At 34.9% G+C, this 18,934-nt stretch overlaps 1 pseudogene; it reads left to right on the plus strand.

Moving 5' to 3' along the window:
• Positions 1-15,293, plus strand: part of LOC131760800 (14-3-3 protein zeta/delta pseudogene) — a 30,610-nt pseudogene extending 15,317 nt beyond the window's left edge.
• Positions 15,294-18,934: the final 3,641 nt, after the last annotated feature.

Consider the following 18,934-nt stretch of genomic DNA (forward strand, 5'->3'; position numbering starts at 1 on the left):
TGACTTCAGTCTGTACTACAAAGCTACAGTAATCAAGACAATATGGTACTGTCACAAAAACAGAAAGATACCTCAGTGGAACAGGATAGAAAACCCAGAGGTTAAACCTATGCACATATGGCCACCTTATCTTTGATAAATGAGGCAAGAATATACAGTGGAGAAAAGACAGCTTCTTCAATAAGTGCTGCTGGGAAAACTGGACAGGTACATGTAAAAGTATGAAATTAGAACACTCCCTAACACCATATACAAAAGTAAACTCAAAATGGATTAAAGACCTGAATGGAAGGCCAGACACTATCAAACTCTTAGAGGAAAACATAGGCAGAACACTCTATGGCATAAATCACAGCAAGATCCTTTCTGACCCACCTCCTAGAGAAATGGAAATAAAAACAAAAATAAACAAATGGGACCTAATGAAACTTAAAAGCTTTTGCACAGCAAAGGAAACCATAAACAAGACAAAAAGACAACGCTCAGAATGGGAGATAATAGTTGCAAATGAAGCAACTGACAAAGGATTAATCTCCAAAATTTACAAGCAGCTCATGCAGTTCAATATCAAATAAACAAAAAACCCAATCCAAAAATGGGCAGAAGACCTAAATTTACATTTTTCCAAAGAAGATATACAGATTGCCAACAAACAAAAGAAAGAATGCTCAACATCATTAATCATTAGAGAAATGCAAATCAAAACTACAATGAGATATCATCTCACACCGGTCAAAATGGCCATCATCAAAAAATCTAGAAACAATAAGTGCTGGAGAGGGTGTGGAGAAAAGGGAACCCTTTGCACTGTTGGTGGGAATGTAAATTGATACAGCCACTATGGAGAACAGTATGGAGTTTCTTTATAAAACTAAATGTAGAGCTACCATATGACCCAACAATCCCACTACTGGGCATATACCCTGAGAAAAACATAATTCAAAAAGGGTCATGTACCAAAATGTTCATTGCAGCTCTATTTACAATAGCCAGGATATGGAAGCAACATAAGTGTCCATTAATAGATGAATGGATAAAAAAGATGTGACACACATATACAATGGAATATTATTCACCCATAAAAAGAAACAAAATTGAGTTATTTGTAGGGAGGTGGATGGACCTAGAGTCTGTCATACAGAGTGAAGTAAGTCAGAAAGAGACAAACAAATACCGTATGCTAACACATATATGTGGAATCTAAAATTTTAAAAAAAATGTTGTCATGATGAACCTAGCGGCAAGACAGGAATAAAGACACAGACCTACTAGAGCATGGACTTGAGAATATGGAGAGGGGGAAGGATAAGCTGTGACAAAGTGAGAGAGTGGCATGGACATATATGCACTACCAAATGTAAAATAGATAGCTAGTGGGAAGCAGCCACATAGCACAGGGAGATCAACTCAGTGCTTTGTGACCACCTAGAGGGGTGAGATAGGAAGGGTGGGAGGGAGGGAGATTCAAGAGGGAAGAGATATGGGAACATATGTATATGTATAACTGATTCACTTTGTTTTAAAGCAGAAACTAACACACCATTGTAAAGTAATGATACTCCAATAAAGATATTAAAAATTAATTAATTAATTAATTAATAACAACAACAACAACAAAAATCGATAACAATTCCAAACGTTGGTGAAGCTGTAGAGCAACTGGAACTCTCATACATTGTTGGTGGAACTATACACTGGAAAAGTGCTTGACAGTATCTACTAAAGCTAAGCATATACACATTCTTGATCCAAGTATTCCATTCCTTGGTAGAAACTCTATAGAAATGTATAAGTGTATGTCCCAAGAGACATATACAGGAATGTTTACAATGGCACTGTCATAATATCCCCAAATTGGAAGCTACCCAACAATCTAATAGTAGACTGGATAAATAGTTGTATATGTATACAATAAATACTATCTAGCAGTGACGATGAACAAATTATAACTGTATGCAACAATATGGAGAAATCTAATGGACAGTAAAAGAAACTAGACCCAAAAGAGTGCAAATGTTGTGATTTTACTGATGAAAGCTTCCAATACAGACAAACTTAGCCTATGGTGTCAGAAGTCAGCAGAGCGGTTACTCTTAGAGGCTTAATAACTATAAGGGGACAAAAGAGGGCTTCTGGGATCTCGACAGTGCTCTGTTTTTAATCTGGGTGATGGTCACATGGGTTTGTTTACTTTATAAATTTTATTCTGATACACACTTTTATTCTACACTTTTTGAAGATATATTTAAATTAAAAGTTTGAATCAAAATCTATATGCATATAGAAAGAGGAGCTGCCATTAGCTAGATTAAGATAACTGTCTTAGACTGAGATCAGTATCAACACCCCAGTGTGTATTAAATTCTTCTGTTAGACGCAATTGATTTCTACATTTGTGACTATCACTCTACTGAACAAATATTACTTAAATACCTAATTGCTTTGTTAGTGGTAAAAACTTAAGTCGACGATATGATATGATCTCCAACTTCATTTTACAAAAATATTTCGTATTTACAAAGTATATACTTTGTATTTACAAAGTATTTACAGTCGGTTTGGAGAGATAAAGATTAGAGACAAAATTAGCAAATAGAATTTGAAGTTGAAGTCTAAACTCCTCTTGAATCCTGGGAGTTTTCAGCTGATTGAGTTTGGGAAATTGCTCCAGCCACCAAGATATGCTTTGAGGATCACATTTTCTGCTCACAGAATATGATGTTTATTTTTAAGGTTTTTTGCATCTATGTTTACGAGGAATAGTGACTTACAGTTTTCTTGTAATGTCTTTGAGTAACACTGGCCTCATAACCTAGGAAGTATTTCTTCTTCAAATATCTGGAGGAGTTTTTGTAGCATGGTACAAACATTTGATAGAATTAGTAAGTGAAGACATCTCACCTGGAATGTTCTTTGTGCATAGGTTATCTTTAATAGGTAGTGGACTATTTAAGTTATCTAATTATTGTTTTTCCAGTTTTATTGAGAAATAATTGACATATATCACTGTAAAAGTTTAAAGTATACAGAATGATGGTTTGATTTATATAAATTGTGAAATGATTACCACAATGGATTCAGCTAACATTTATCTTCTCATATACATACAATAAAAAGAAAAGAAAGGAAAACAAACAAAAAAGCACGTATTTATTTTTAAAGCAATATTATTATCAAAACGTACCAAGAGCTAAAAAGTCTGTTATTCTTCTACTAATTGAGAATCAAGAGCTTGTACACAGTGATTTACTCAAAAGTAAATGTTTCTTCTCTTGTTGTCTGAAGGTATATTTTTCAAACAGAAAATGACAGAAATTATCTGGTCTATCTATTTTTAATTTATAAATATGGAAATATTAATGCCAGAAATGTTAATGTTTTCGCTTAGTGAATTCCAGGGTCAGAAGTAGAATCCAAGTCTCTTTGCAACTAGAGATTATCATGTTAAGTGAAGTAAGTCAGAAAGAGAAAGACAAATACCATATGATATCACTTACACATGAAATCTAAAATATGACACAAATGAACCTACCTATGAAACAGAAACAGAATCACAAACATAGAGAACACACTGGTGGTTGCCAAGGGAGAGGGGTTAGAGGAGGGATGGAGTGGGAGGTTGGGGTTAGCAGATGTAAGCTTCTATATATAGACTGGATAAACAACAACGTCCTACTGTACAGCACAGAGAACTATACTCAATATCCTATGATAAAACATAATGGAAAAGAATATAAAAAAGAGTGTATATATATGTATAACTGAATCATACGCTGTACAGCAGTAATTAACACAACATTGTAAATAAACTATACTTCAAAAAATTTTTTTTTTTAATTTTTAAAACTCCAAGTCTCCTTACATACAATTCATGGTTATCCTTAAATGGTACACGTAGGACCTTAACAAATCCCCTAAGGTTGTAGAAAATCTATGAGTGTGAATGGAGGCAGTGGCTATGGTCTACTTTCTTTTTTACTCATTTGATTTCTCCTCTTTTGAGTGGGTTGGAAACTGAGATTTATTACCAATTGGTAGCCTCTGGCAGTGTGAAAGGAGGATGAGCCTGCCATAGTGGAATAAAAAATGTAAAGTGTGTTAAGATGTAATGAAGTGAAATAAAATCTCTGCTCAAAGCCCAAATAAAACTGTCAGTGTTTGGATGCTGCAGCCTGTTGGGCTGGGCTTAGATAGGAGCAAGTGGGATCAGTGCAGTCTTGAGTGAGCATGCTATAACTTAATTTCTGAAACCACATATACTAATAGGTTGATATAAAGAATGAAAGGCAACACAACATGCATCTCATAATGATATTTAATCTCGGTTAAAATCCAGTTTAAAGCAAATATTTGAAGCAAAGTTTGTGCCTGTCCTGTAATTACTTACAAATGTACATACTAAATTCTGATCTCATTCTACCATAAAGTTCATTAATAAGTTAATGAAATGCACTCACAGGCAATAATTACTATATTCCCATTGAAAATCAAGCGTAGTTTATTTGAGGGACTTGGGCAGAAAAAGTCTTTCTTGCTAAAATCAGAAACCCTGAGTCCTCAGTTAACTTCTGACTTGTATAGGAGTTGAAATAGCTCTGACATCCTCCATTACCTGTGGAATGTAAAATGCAGCCATTCAGCAGCTGGATGACAGTGACAAAGTGCAGGCTAATGGTGATCACCCTCTGCACTGACCCTGATGTACCTGGCCTTTTCAAAACAGGGAGGCTAATGTCTAACAAGTCATGTAAAAGTCACTGTGAAGGAACCTTAAAGTAAATGCAACCTAGCGTCCTTTGCATTTCAGTGTTCCCTGAAATATCACCACTTTAAGTTCAGTGTCAAAGCCAAAAGGCAAAAATTCTGGATAAGTTTTGAAATAGGTGTTAACGTAACCAGAAAACAATCCAGTAAAAAGGAGTTGATTCTCTTGCCATCACCTGATAGTTTTAGAGCTCAGTTTTTGCTTTGATAATCAAGGTGCTGGAATTTGATTTAAGATACTTTCCTTAAAATTGGAATTTAATTATTTTCAGTCAAAAGCTAAAACAGTGGTTTATGAAAACCTAAATTAATTTCATTATAGAAAATACTGGAAATTGGAGACTTACTTTTAGAATACCTGCTACGTACAGATATTTTTGCATATGTTATTTGCAAAATGAGTATACGTAATCTTACTAAGTAAATATATTTAGATTTTTTTCTCATTTTACCAACATGGCAACTGAAGTTCAGAAAAGTAAAAGAACTGTTCAAAGTCATAAATTCAGTAAATGGTGGATCATAATAAAACCTCAGATTTGTTTATGATGTTTTGTTTTAAATATATAACACAACTCCTGGTGCAAAGTGAGATATTCTGTTAATCGCTATTTTAGAGCAGTAAAATAGTATAGGGCTTCCCTGGTGGCGCAGTGGTTGAGAATCCGCCTGCCAATGCAGGAGACACGGGTTCGTGCCCTGGTCCGGGAAGATCCCACATGCCGCGGAGCAACTAAGCCCATGAGCCATGGCTGCTAGGCCTGCGCGTCCGGAGCCTGTGCTCCGCAACGGGAGAGGCCACAACAGTGAGAGGCCCGCATACCGCAAAAAAAAAAAAAAAACACAAAAAAAATGCATAGTATATATGTTCAACTGGCTAGTTTAACCTGTCTGTATATTCTTCCGTAATATCATACTGGGTCTGCATCACCCTTCTAAGCCTGGAAGGGGAGGTGGAAGGAGGCAGGGGAATCAGAGATGTTGTACTATAGAAAAAAGGTGATCAAAAATGGCATATAAAATTAGTAAATCAGAATTTCAGTGATCTAAAGACCAAGGCACAGCACCCTAAGAAGATAAAACTAGAAGAAAAATGTTAGGAATTGAGAAAGGAAATAGAATGCTTCCTCAGCTTGGTCTTAATCAGCCTAAGGGCTTTAAGTTGTAATTTGTGTCTTTCTGCTTCCTTCTTTTAGAGACATCTTAAATATTTAAAAGCCTTGTGATTCTCCTTTAAACAAAAACTTCAATATAGAAAAGCTAAGGCTTGATCTTTCAATAATCGTAAATTATGGTTTGTGGCCCTATTTTTTTCTAGCTTTATTAAGATATAATTGACAAATAAAAATTATATGTATTTAAGCTTTACAGTTGATGTTTTGATATATGCACACGTTGTGTAATGATTACCACATATCCATTATCTCACCTAGTTATGTGTGTGTGTGTGTGTGTGTGTGTGTGTGTGGTAAGAACACTTAAGATACAATCTCCTAGCAAATTTCAAGCACACAGTACAGTATTATTAACTATAATCACCATGCTGTCCATTAGATCCCCAAAAGACCCTGTTCTCATAGAAAAGGCCATCACTGAATTGCCTGTAGGACAGTTTGACTTAAATAAGAAGAGTAAACCTTGAAGCTCCTAGTCCTGACTGGCAATGAGATTCAACTAATTAAACAAAGAAGCAAAACTAAGACTAAGAATGTAATTGTGTAATCTATAGCTATATATCAGCAGTGACCAACTGTCAAAGAGAGATCATATAGATTCAGAAAATAATCAATTTAATATCAGGATGTGAGCTTCTTAGAAAGCTGCCTCCCTCTTGCTACTTCTCTAATAGGAAAAAAAATTATTTTCTCATTGTAATTATTTTGCACAATAAAATAGGTAGTCCAAGTTGTATAAACATACCCTTTCCTCTTGGGACTCAGTGAAGTAAAATAGAATTAATGTGTTTTTGTTGCTGTTTCTGGGTGTTGGTGATATTTTATTTTATTGTAGTTGGAAGTATATAGTTTGGATGTTTTTAAGTGAACATTTATCATTTTTTTAAAGATACATTTTAAAGACTACTTTCATTTTTAAATATCTTTTTTTTTTTTTGCGGTACGCGGGCCTCTCACTGCTGTGGCCTCTCCCGTTGCGGAGCACAGGCTCCGGATGCGCAGGCTCAGCGGCCACGGCTCACGGGCCCAGCCGCTCTGCGGCAAGTGGGATCTTCCCGGACCGGGGCACGAACCCGCGTCCCCTGCATCGGCAGGCGGACTCTCAACCACTGCACCACCAGGGAAGCCCTTAAATATCATTTTAAATGACTTTGTTTTCCATAAATTGGTCCTCATGCCAAAAAAATGCTGACTAAGAGTATATATAACTGAGTCATGTATAATCAGTATTACTCTCTTAAGTAGACCATTTAGGATGGTAGGACATTCCAGATCTGGATAATAAACTTATCCTGTTTAGTTATGGTAATAAATCAGCAACATCTGGAAAGTCCCAACACTCTGTAAAATTTCTTGTAATGTTCCCTAACCCTTGGTCAATGCTCTTTTTCTTTAGAATTATAGATACTGATATGGAAGAAAACTTTCTGGTTATATCATGATACACAAGAACATGTTCCAAGCTGTTTTTGTTTGGGAGGGGAATGTTTGTATTGTTCTGTTTAGTTTAATTTAGCTTACTTTAATTTAGTTCAGTTTTGTTTTCAACTGAAAAGAAGGAAAATACATAGATGTCATTCCAAAATTGCACAGGGAACAAAAATAGAGAGAGATAATAAGAAGTGCCTGTCAAATGGAGATTTGAGTGATCTGAGTAAATCACCAGCCCCAGCCTACCACATTTTCTTCTGCTTGACAAGAATGGACAGAGTATTAGTGAGAAGGATCAGAGTTACACTTAGGGTTGGTGATACCTCTTCAAGAAATAAGAACAAACTTGTTCTTTCTTCAGTTAATCATTTTCAGTTTGAGGTATAGGTTTCCAAACACGTACGAGTCCACTGAGAATCTATTTCTACAGGTTATTTTCTAAAGTGAGAAGGATCTTGAATCCAGTCTCTTTTAGGTAGAAAATTAGTCTTTCAGGACAAACTGGTTGAACAAAGTCTCACTACATAAACATTTTCTTGGAACAAAAATATTTTTAAATACATTCTTTATAGCTGTCATATGTTGAGCTCTAACTCTAAGTGCCTGCATATATTAATTCATTTAACACTATAATGATATAAAAACCTTTCAAAAATTTATTGTTCTTACTATTATTCTCTTGATATTACAGATGAGGAAAACAGGGCATAGAAAAGTTGTCACATCCTCAATGTCAAATAGCTACTAAGTGAAGAGTTAGAATATAAACCCAGGTCTGAGTCCTGAACTTGCACCTTTAGTGTTTGCCTTCTACTACCTCTCAAGCAAGAAGCATGGCCATGGATGTCAGTACAAGAAAACAATCTGGATGATATCTGAGAACTAATTAATGGGTTGGAGCCATAGTATAGTTGTCTCTATTAATCGGCAGTGTCAGAGAAATTACAGTATTTGCTATGTGGATTTCTTAGGAAATGATGTCTATATAATTGCATAAAGTTCAGACATTTTCAGAGAAGCCAGCAATTTCAAGTTCCAACCATGTTCTCTATTTTTTGTATATTAGGGAAACTTCTATCTCCTATTTTTTTTTTTAAAAAAGGCTGTAGTTTAGGCTGGGATCAAGGATTATCCGTCTGAATTTTTAGAGAAATAAGTGCAATCTAACCAATGAAAGATGGTTACATGAGTTGGCATGCTGACTTTCTTCTGCTTCAGACCTTTGGCACATCAAGCTTCAGCTTCTATGCTGAATTCCAGCAAAGAGAGTACCTACCCCTTCCTTGCCGTTCCCTGTTCCTCCACTCCTGGTTCCACCTTACAGCTCCAGAGAACTAGGATCGGACATTACTTCTGTCTGCAATCAAATTATCCACTGTTTTTCTCAATACACTAATAGCAGATAACAGCTGAAGAGTCATGTAATTTTCTTTGTATCTCTAATAAGTTTTCAAATATCAAGGCAATAATAACACATGTTCCTATCAAAGATATTATAAACACATATCAATTCTCAGAAATGCCAATAAAGTTTTATTCAAACTTTCTAAAAGGCATTGAGAGTGCATGGGCAGATGTGTTGCTTTTCGAAATTTTAAAGATCTCAAGTGTCCAGACTAGGATTGATCATAATCCAACTGTACATTTGTGACCTTCCATTGTGTAGGTATATATTTACTAAATTTATGTGATTAGATTGTTTGTTTACTTTAATATAATACATGTTTGTGAATGTACCACCCAGAATGAAGGTGATATTCTTTTTTGTCAAATTTACTGGAGTACAATTTATAGAAAAGAAAATGTACTCATTGTAAGTATATAGTTCAATGAATTTTGACAAATATGTAGACTTGGGTAACCATTATCACAATCTAGACATAGAAGACCATCATCATCCCAAAGAGCTCCCTGATCCTCTTTTGCAAGGCAATACATTTCCCTCAGCTCCAGGCCCTGGCAACCACTTAGCTATTCTCTCACTGTAGTTTAGATGCTTTAAGAATTTCATGTAAATTTAATCACATAGTATGTACTTTTTTTCTGATTTATTTCATCAAAATTCTTTTGAAATTCAGTCATGTTGTTGCAGGTATCAACAGTTAATATTTTTAGATAGTATTCCATTACATGGATGTACTACAATTTATTTACTTGTTGGCAGACAGTTGGTTTGTTTCTGCTTTTTTGGCTATTCTAAATAAAATTTCTGTGAATATTTATGAACAAGTATTTGCACATTTTTTTTCATTTTTCTTGGGTAAATACTTGGGAGTGAAATGGGTGGGCTGCAAAGTAAGTGCATTTTTTTTTTTTAGATAGCACAACGTGATGATTTAATATATGATAACACTGTGAAATAATTACCACAATCAAGTTAATTAACACATCCATAAACTCATATAGTTATCATTTTTTGTTTCTGCAATGAGAACACTTTAGATTTACTCTTTTAGCAAGTTTCAAGTATACAGTACTGTATAATTAACTATAATCACTATACTGTATATTAGAGCCCCAGAGCTGATTCATCTTATAACAGAAAGTTTTTACCCTTTGACCAATATCTCCTCATTTCCCCCAACACCCAGCCTCTGGCCATCACCATTCTAATCACTGGTTCTATGAGTTTGACTTTTTTAGGCTTCACATATAAATGAGACCATATTGTATTTGTCTTTCCATGTATGGCTTATTTCACTTAGGATAATGTCCCCCAGGTTCATTCATGTTGCAAAGGGAAGAATTTCCTTCTTTTTATGAGTGATTAATATTCTATTGTATATTTTATATATATATATATATACACGTGTACATATGCATATATATACAAATACATATATGTATATTCACACACACACACCACAGTTTCTTTATCCACTTATCTGTTGACAGACACTTAGGTTGTTTCCATACCTTAGCTGTTGTGAATGATGCTGCAGTGAAATTAGGGGTACAGATATCTCCTCAAGATACTGATTTCATTTCCTTTGGATACATATCCGGAAGTGGGATTGCTGGGCCATGTGTAGTTATATTTTTGACTTTTGAGGAACTTCCATATTTTTTTTTCCATAATGGCTGTACCAATTTACATTCCCACCAAAAGTGTACAAGAGTCTGCTTTTTTCCACACCCTCATCAATATTTATCTCCTTTCTTTTCGATAATAGCCATATTAACAGGTATGAGGAGTTATCTCATTTGATTTGCATTTTCCTGATGATTAGTGATTTTCAGCACCTTTTCATATAACTGTTGCCCATGTGTATGTCTTATTTGGATAAATGTCTGTAAGGTCCTTTGCTCACTTTTTAACTGTATCATTTAGTTTGCTATTGAATTGTATGAGGTCCTTATATATTTTGGACTGTAACCTCTTATCAAAAATATATGATTGAAAATATTTTCTCCCATGCCATAAATTGCCTTTCCATTTTTCTGATTGTTTCCTTTGCTGTACAGAGGTTTTTAGCTTGATGTAGTCCCACTTTTTAATTTTTGCTTTTCTTGTCTGCTTTTGGTGCCATATCAAAAAATATATATATTGTTGCCAAGATCAGGGTCAAGGAGATTTTCCCCTATGTTTTCTTTAAGGAGTTCCATGGTTTCTGATCTTACATTTATGTCTTTAATCCATTTCAAGTTAATTTTTATTTACGGTGTAAGATTAGGTTTCAATTTCATTCTTTTGCATATGAGTATCCAGTTTTCCCAGCACCATATATTGAAGAGACCATACTTCCCTTATTGTGTATTCTTAAAACCTTTGTTGTTGGCTGTATACGTATGGGTTTATTTCTGGTCTCTCTATTCTGTTTCATTGGTCTATGTGTCTGTTTTTATGCCAGTGTCATACTGTTTTGATTCCTATATCTTTCTTTTATCAGTGTTTTATAGCAGTGGTCCCCAACCTTTTTGGCAACAGGTACCGGTTTCATGGAAGGCAATTTTTCCACGGATGGGGGGGAATTGTTCAGGCGATAATGCGAGCAATGAGGAGCAATGGGGGTGGCCAATGAAGTTTTGCTCACTTGCCTGCCCATGGCTCACCTCCTGCGGCCCGGTTCCTAACAGGCCACAGACTGGTACCAGTCCACAGCCTGGGGGTTAGGAACCCCTGTTTTACAGTTTTCAGTTGTACAAATTTTCCACTTCCTTGGTTAAATGTATTCTTAAGTATTTTATTCTTTTTGATGCTATTGTAATTGGCATTGTATCCTTAATTTCTTTTTCAGATAGCTCATTGTTAGTGTATAAAAATGTAACTAATTTTTGTATATTAATTTTGTTTCCTTCAACTTTACTGAATTCATTTATTAGTCCTAATAGTTTTTGGTTGGAGTCTCTGGCCAGAGCAATTAATCAATAAACAGAAATAAAATATATCTGATTCAGAAAGGAATAAGTTAAATTCTCTCTGCAGATGATACAATCTTTTACATAAAAAACACTAAAAGCCGGATTTTTCATGGTAACTCATTTCTAGCTCTATGGCTTTTCCCCCTGTTTTTCTCCTATTGCTTTCATCCTTTTCACCCAAAGAAACTGTCACCTGATTCTTATGTTCATCATTCTCTTGCTTTCCATTTTATATGTTCTTTTTAACTATTTCATGTTTCCATAAAGTGTATATGATTTTAGTTGTTTTAACACTAGTAAGGAGGATATTGTACAATAATGTAATAATTTAGTATATTTTTTCACTAAATAGCATGCAATTAACATTTATATACAGAGTTGCTATAATTTGTTCAATTTGAATGTTTTTCTATAGTCCATCATGTAAGTACACAATTAATTCATCTATTCTCTTGCCAATGAACATTTGAGTTTTTTCTATGGTTTTGCTGTTACGAACAGTTTTGCTATGAATATTCTTGTACATGTCTTCTGATATATATACGTATAAACATATATATAAACATATGTTTCTCTTGACTTTATATACAGGATTAGTATTACTAGTCTAAACTTACAAGGTAATACCATGGTGCTTTTACCAGAAATGTATAAGAGATTTAAGGTATATATCACTTCCAACACAGATGTTGACTTTAAAAAAAATGCACAAAGTGAGAATTACGAGTTAAGTTTTATTTGAGGCAAAATGAGGACTGCAGCCTGGGAGACAGCGCTTCAGATAACTCTGAGAAACTGCTCCAAGGAGTCGAAGGTGGCCGGGGGTGGGGGGTGGGGGGGATGGTAGGGGAGGTGGGAGAGCCAGGCTATATAGAAATTTTGTAACAAAGGGCAGGTAGTCTGCACATCAAAATATTATTGTTAATTAAGGAAAACCGGATATCTCAAGTTAAGGAATTGAGCGTTTTTCTATGTATGGGAAGATGCAAGAGTCTGGGCTCACTGAAACCATTCCTTTGATGTGCACCTCAGCTATCTGGGGCCAGTATTCTGTGTTTTCACATCCTGAGTTTCCTGAGAGCTCACTGTAGGGAGTGGCTACAGTCTGATGGCTGCTAGATGACAGGTATTCTTTTCAGCCCTGAGTTCCCTCAGGGCTCACCAGCTCATGTTGGAGGGTTGCAATCGTTGATGACTGTGACATCCTTTGTTTACTGATATGGCAGGAAATATTCCATTTATCACAGGGTTCTTCCAAGCTTTTAAAATATCTGCTCGTTTAATGAGAGTTACAATGATGTCTTATAGCAGTCTTGATTTACATTGCCCTGACAATGGATGAAGTTCATTTATTAGCTATGTGTATTTCCTCTGCTGTGAAATGCTTTTTCATGTCCTTTGCACCATTGTTTTCTTTGAGTTGTAGCTTTACTTACTAATTTGTAGGGGTTCTTTAACTAGCCTTAATAAAATTAACTTGTTGGCTATGTTTATTGCTGATAGCTTTTTCTCATTTATAACTTATGTTTCACTTAGTAGTATTTGTTGATGAACCAATTTTCTTAATTTTAATATTATCAAATATTGTCAATAATTTTTGTGCCTAAAATATGTTCACCAATATGTTCTACTAAGATGGTTTGTTTTTAATATTCAAATCCTTAATCTTTCTGGAAATGATTTTATTTTTGTGGATAGCCGGTTTTTCAGTTTCACTTATTGAATCCTCCCACCCTTTCTTACTGATGAGACAGGACATCTCTGACGTACTTAAAGTTCTATGAATGGGTGAGTCTAGTTCTTGGTTCTCTATTCCATTGACCAGTTTTCTATTCCTGTGCCAACTATATACTATCTTTATTACTATAGCTTATAAAAAGTTCTGATAATTGATATGAACAAACATACAATAAATTGTTTACTTACACAATGAAATATGAAACAACAGTCAAAATGAATGAATGTGATAATATACATAAACCTAAACAATATATTTTTAGTAAAAAGTCCTAAATTATTACAAATAGCATGGTATACTTTATAATAAATTTTAAAAGAATTGAAATGTATGTTACCAAACCAAACACATGTCAGCTTGCCCACACGCAGTAAAGCCAATCTACTGACACTGAGTTGTGGTGAAGGAAAGTGCAGCGTTTATTGCAGCATGCCAAGCAAGTAGTCCAGGGTAGCTAGTGCTCAAAAATACCAGAACTCCCTGATAGGTTTCAGGAAAGTATTTTTAAAGGCCAGGTGAGGGAGGGGAGTCCCAGGTTATGTAACCAGCATAGTCCTGTGATTGGTTGACGGTGACGTAACAGGGCAGTGCCACAGGGGTTAATGTTATCAATCCTTGGTCTCTTTTGGTGGGGATTTTAGTATCTGTAAAACAACTCTGGAAATGTGCATCAGATACTGTTACCTAAATACTTAAGAGAGGAACTAAACCAGAGGATATGGGGGAGGGGTCTGTCCCAGGAAGGCCCAGTAGGGTCCTGCTTGGTTACAGTTAAACTTGTATGCATACATATAACAAAGAAAATAAATTATATGAAAAAAATGCATAAAACTGCTCCTCTTCAGGCTTATGTTTCAACAATCCATGACTATAATCTGCCACATTAAGATATTAAAAGAGAAAAACAATATGGTTATTTCAGTTAGGTACAGGGAAAGTATTTGATAAAGTTCAACCTAAAATCATGTCTTAAAAAAGAAAACCTCTTAGTAATTCAGGAATAGATGAGAGCATCATTAATCCGATAAAAGTGTCTTTGAAAACAAAAAAGTCAGACACTGCTGAGCCCCCATCCATCTTCCACCAGCCACTCTGGACATAAACATCCAAGCATGAATGAAGATAAGCTGGATCAGAAACAAAACTGGCTGAGCAGTGTGATGTCTTGTCAGCCTGCATGATGTCTGTAACTAAGCAAGGAGCTGAATTAGCCAGTGGGGAGGGTAATCTTCTCTCAGTTACTTATAAAAATGTTGTAAGAATTTGTAGACCATTTTGGAGGGTCATCTCAAGTACTGAGTTAAAGACAGAAGATGCTGAACAAAACAACAGATGAATTGTGTAGAGAGGAGGTTGAGACCAAGGTTAGAGTACATCTGCAATGATGTACCATCTCTTTTGGAAGAGTTCTTGATCCCAATGCTGCACAAGCAGAGAGCAAACACTTCTATTTGAAAATGAAAGGTGACTTACTACCGTTACATGTCTGAGGTTGCCAGTGGTGACAAGAAAGGGATTGTGGATCAGTCACAACAAGCATACCAAGAGGCTTTTGACATCAGCAAAAAGGAAATGTAATGGACTCCTCCTATCACATTGGATCTGGTCCTTAATTTCCCTGTATTCTATTTTGAGATCTGAACTCCTCTGAGAAAGCCTGCTTTCTTTCAAAGACAACTTTGGATGAAACCATTGCTACATTAAGTGAAGAGTCATACAAAGACAGGAAGCTAATAATGCAGTGACTGAGAGACAGCGTAACATTGTGCACATCGGATACCCAAGAAGACAAAGCCAAAGCAGGAGAAAGTCGGGAAAATTAATCAGCCTTTCAACTTTTGTCTGCATCACCCTAAAATTTACAAAAGACCATTCTCATCCAAGCTGCTTTTTATGCTTTGTGACAGTTTTATATTACTTCTATTTGAATTTCTTTCTCATGTGGTTTTTATGTTTAATACTAGAAGAGAAAGGTCAGTTAGCATTTAGGGACTTACCTGTGCTCATTATAAGGTGCTCAATATGGTGATGTGGAATTTTTATGCAAGTTATTAATGCTTGGCATAGTACTTTTTGTACATTGTAGCTTGACAAGGGCCAGTGTGAAAACTGCTTCCATGTCTAAGCAAACAAAACCGCCTGGTGGGAGATAAAAAGGGTAATTGGTTCTAGTCAGAGGTGTCGTTACTGTGGGTCCTTTAAGATTTAGAGCTTAAGGCTGTACTACAAATATATATATACCAATGGATATTGTATGTTGAACCAAGTGTATCTGTGGAATACACAACCTCAATTTGCACACTTTTGACTACATCTACAGAAGTGTTCCTTTAGAGAAGGTTGTGTCCCAGTTTGCTTTGGATAAAGGCAGAAATGGTTCATATTCCATAATTTGTAAAGTTGCCTGCTTTTTACTTTCATTATTTTTGCTACATTTATTTGTATCTAAATGTTTTAGGCAACCTAAGAACAAAGGTACAATTAAAATTGCAGTAAAAATGCATTTCCTAATATCCATTACTTTATAAATGTCAATCACAGTAGTAAAACAAAGTTGTATTTAAATTTTTTTAGGTTTTTTTCATTATCGTGCTGTACGTGCATGACTGTAAAAGTAGTTAACAGAGAAATAAGTTGACATGATGGATAGGTTTACTTAATTTCTTATAAATTTTTCGATATCAATTAAATTTTTAAGAAGATATGTATTAAGTTAATGTAAGTAGAATAAAAGTTTTATGAATGGACTTTCAGAAAGAAAAGATTGCCCACTATTGTCCCTTTATTCACTTTTATTTGACATTATAGCCAGTGTAATAAGGTGAACAATTAGAGATATGGGGATCAGAGAGGAGGAAATAAAACTCTGTTTCTTTATCAATCATGTTACCATTTACAGAAAATTCAAAATAATCTACAAATTATTAGAAGGCAGAAAAGTTTTGTCAAATAGCTGGATAACAGTTAGTATACAAAAACCATCTTCATTTCCATACTCTATCAACAAATAAGTGGGAAGTATAAATAAAAATATTTTTACAGTAGTATTAGAAAATATCTACTACCTTAGAGATAATTTTAGTAAAGCCAGGCAGGCCTTTTACTGTGAAAAATTTACAACTTTTATTAAGAAACATTGAAGAAGAGACTACAAAAATGGAGAGATACACCATATTCATTGATAGGAAGACAAATTGATTTGTAAATTCAATGCAAACTTCAATAAAAAATCTGAAAATTTTCCAGAGAACTTGATATATTTATTTTAAGATTTGGTTGGAAAAGTAACATGCCAAGCATAGTGAGGCAAATACCACATATTTTCACTTATATGCAGAATCTAAAATATAAAACAAATGAATAATATAATAAAACAAATGAATAATATAAAAAAATAAAAACAGACTCACAGATATAGAGAAAAAAACAGTGGTTACCAGTGGGAAAAGGGATGAGGAAGGGGCAAGATAGGGGTAGAGAATGAGGAGGTATATACTACTATGATGTATAAAATAAATGATATGAAGATATATTGTATAGCACAGGGAATATTGCCAATATTTTATAATAACCCTAAACGGAGTATAATCTATAAAAATACTGAATCATTATATTGTACACTTGAAACTAGTACAATGCTATAAATCAATTATAATTTAATAATAGTCATAATATAATAATAATAATAATACTCATATTTCTCTGGGGATATTTCTTTGGTCAAGCAAAGATGAAAAGATGATTTGGCTATAGACAAGACCTTCATTTGTATCAAGCCCTGTGAGTTCAAGAATAGTGGGAGATAGATGCACGCTAGGGTGAAGAACCTCAAGCACCAGAAACCTTACCAGAAGAGATTTCAGGTCAAGGCTCTGCCCTCTACGACCAGAGAGAAGCAGCCTTGGGAGGAGTCACTTCATAGGTTGGAGTTTATCATCCATGGGGATTTAGAAAGGCAGAGGCCAATTCTTCTTTACCTATTTTTCTCAGCTCTTTGCCTCTGAAGTACAGCTATATGTTCTGTTAAAGTCCTGAAGACATTGATACCAGCAAGTGTGTCACCAGACGAGGGAGTAGGCATTGATTATCTCAAGACAACTAATGAGGAGAAGGACCGGCAGAATTCCAAGGACCTCCCCCTTATTTTATCCTGCCACAGTTGTCTCATTCTTCCTTCCCTCTCAGGTTTTGACAGACAAATAGGCTAAGGTTGAAGGGAATTTAAGAGATTCCTAATGCAAGAAGAATCAACATTTTCCACCCTGTCTCTAAGGCAAATTATATAGAGTGCAACACACAACATTTATGGGGACTTCCCGGGTTAAGAACAATTCCTAATAAAGTGCCTGTAACGCTACTACTTTCTTGCACTTGAGAAGCCTTATCAAAATACAAGAGAAGGTGAAGATATTTAAAGTATAATCTAGACTGCACTGTATTTTTAAGTAGTAAATTATACACAAACTCAAGAACTTGAACTATTTTTAGTGTCAAAATTTACACACAAAAATTCAGACATGAGAAAAAATTAATTTGTTTTCAAAAACTGGTTGCATCTTTATTCTGGAGCTTCCATTCTCATCTGATAGTAACAAAGAAAACTTAAATTTCCATTCAAGGTAACAATCTCTACCAGTTTAAAAAACATATCATAGTAGTGTTTAAACATGTTTTTAACTTCGATCCACCCACAGTAAGAAATACTTTTTTTCTCACTGTGATGTAGTACAACAGAAGTATGAATATGTATGTGTGAGGTTATAGATAGATTTAGAGATAGAAATATTTGACTATTGATATAAAACTGAACCTCATATTTCGCCAAACAACACTTAACACCATGTGGGATACACTTGTATTTTTTTTTACTTTATGCTGTTTTTAACCCACAAATTGATTTCAAGATTCACCAATATGTTATGGCCACAGTTTAAAAGATACTGATGTAAATACACCAATCAACAGCAATTTATTTTAATTTCAATTAACTCTGGATTTTCTATCTCTCTTTTTATCTTTTTTTTTCTTTCTTGAATAAATTCAAATTCTCCAGATGTTGGAACAGGGAGAGGTGAGTGCTGAGCTTCTCTACAACATTACCAGACTATACCTGAGAAGCAAGGTGTCACCCCCAAACTTATCATGTTCTTTCTAGCCCTCCCTCCCTAAAATTTAACTCCAATGAATGGTGGAGTATCAGTTAGGTAAGATACTGAGTCTAGCCACTTGGCTCTCTCTCATTCCCTCTCCTCTAATTTCTTTCCCCAGTACAAAAAGAGTATTCTGTTTTCCATTCTTTTCCAGTAGAAATTGCCCTTAAGTGTCATTCTTTTCCTTATCTTGGTAGTGTTTGTTCCTCCCTTTGCTGAGAAAACAAATCTCAACCTCAAGAACTACCAACAGTGCAAGAGGGTTCCCTTTTCTCCACACCCTCTCCAGCATTTATTGTTTGTAGATTTCTTGC

Source organism: Kogia breviceps, chromosome 8, assembly GCF_026419965.1.
Source record: "Kogia breviceps isolate mKogBre1 chromosome 8, mKogBre1 haplotype 1, whole genome shotgun sequence".
NCBI lineage: Eukaryota > Metazoa > Chordata > Mammalia > Artiodactyla > Physeteridae > Kogia > Kogia breviceps.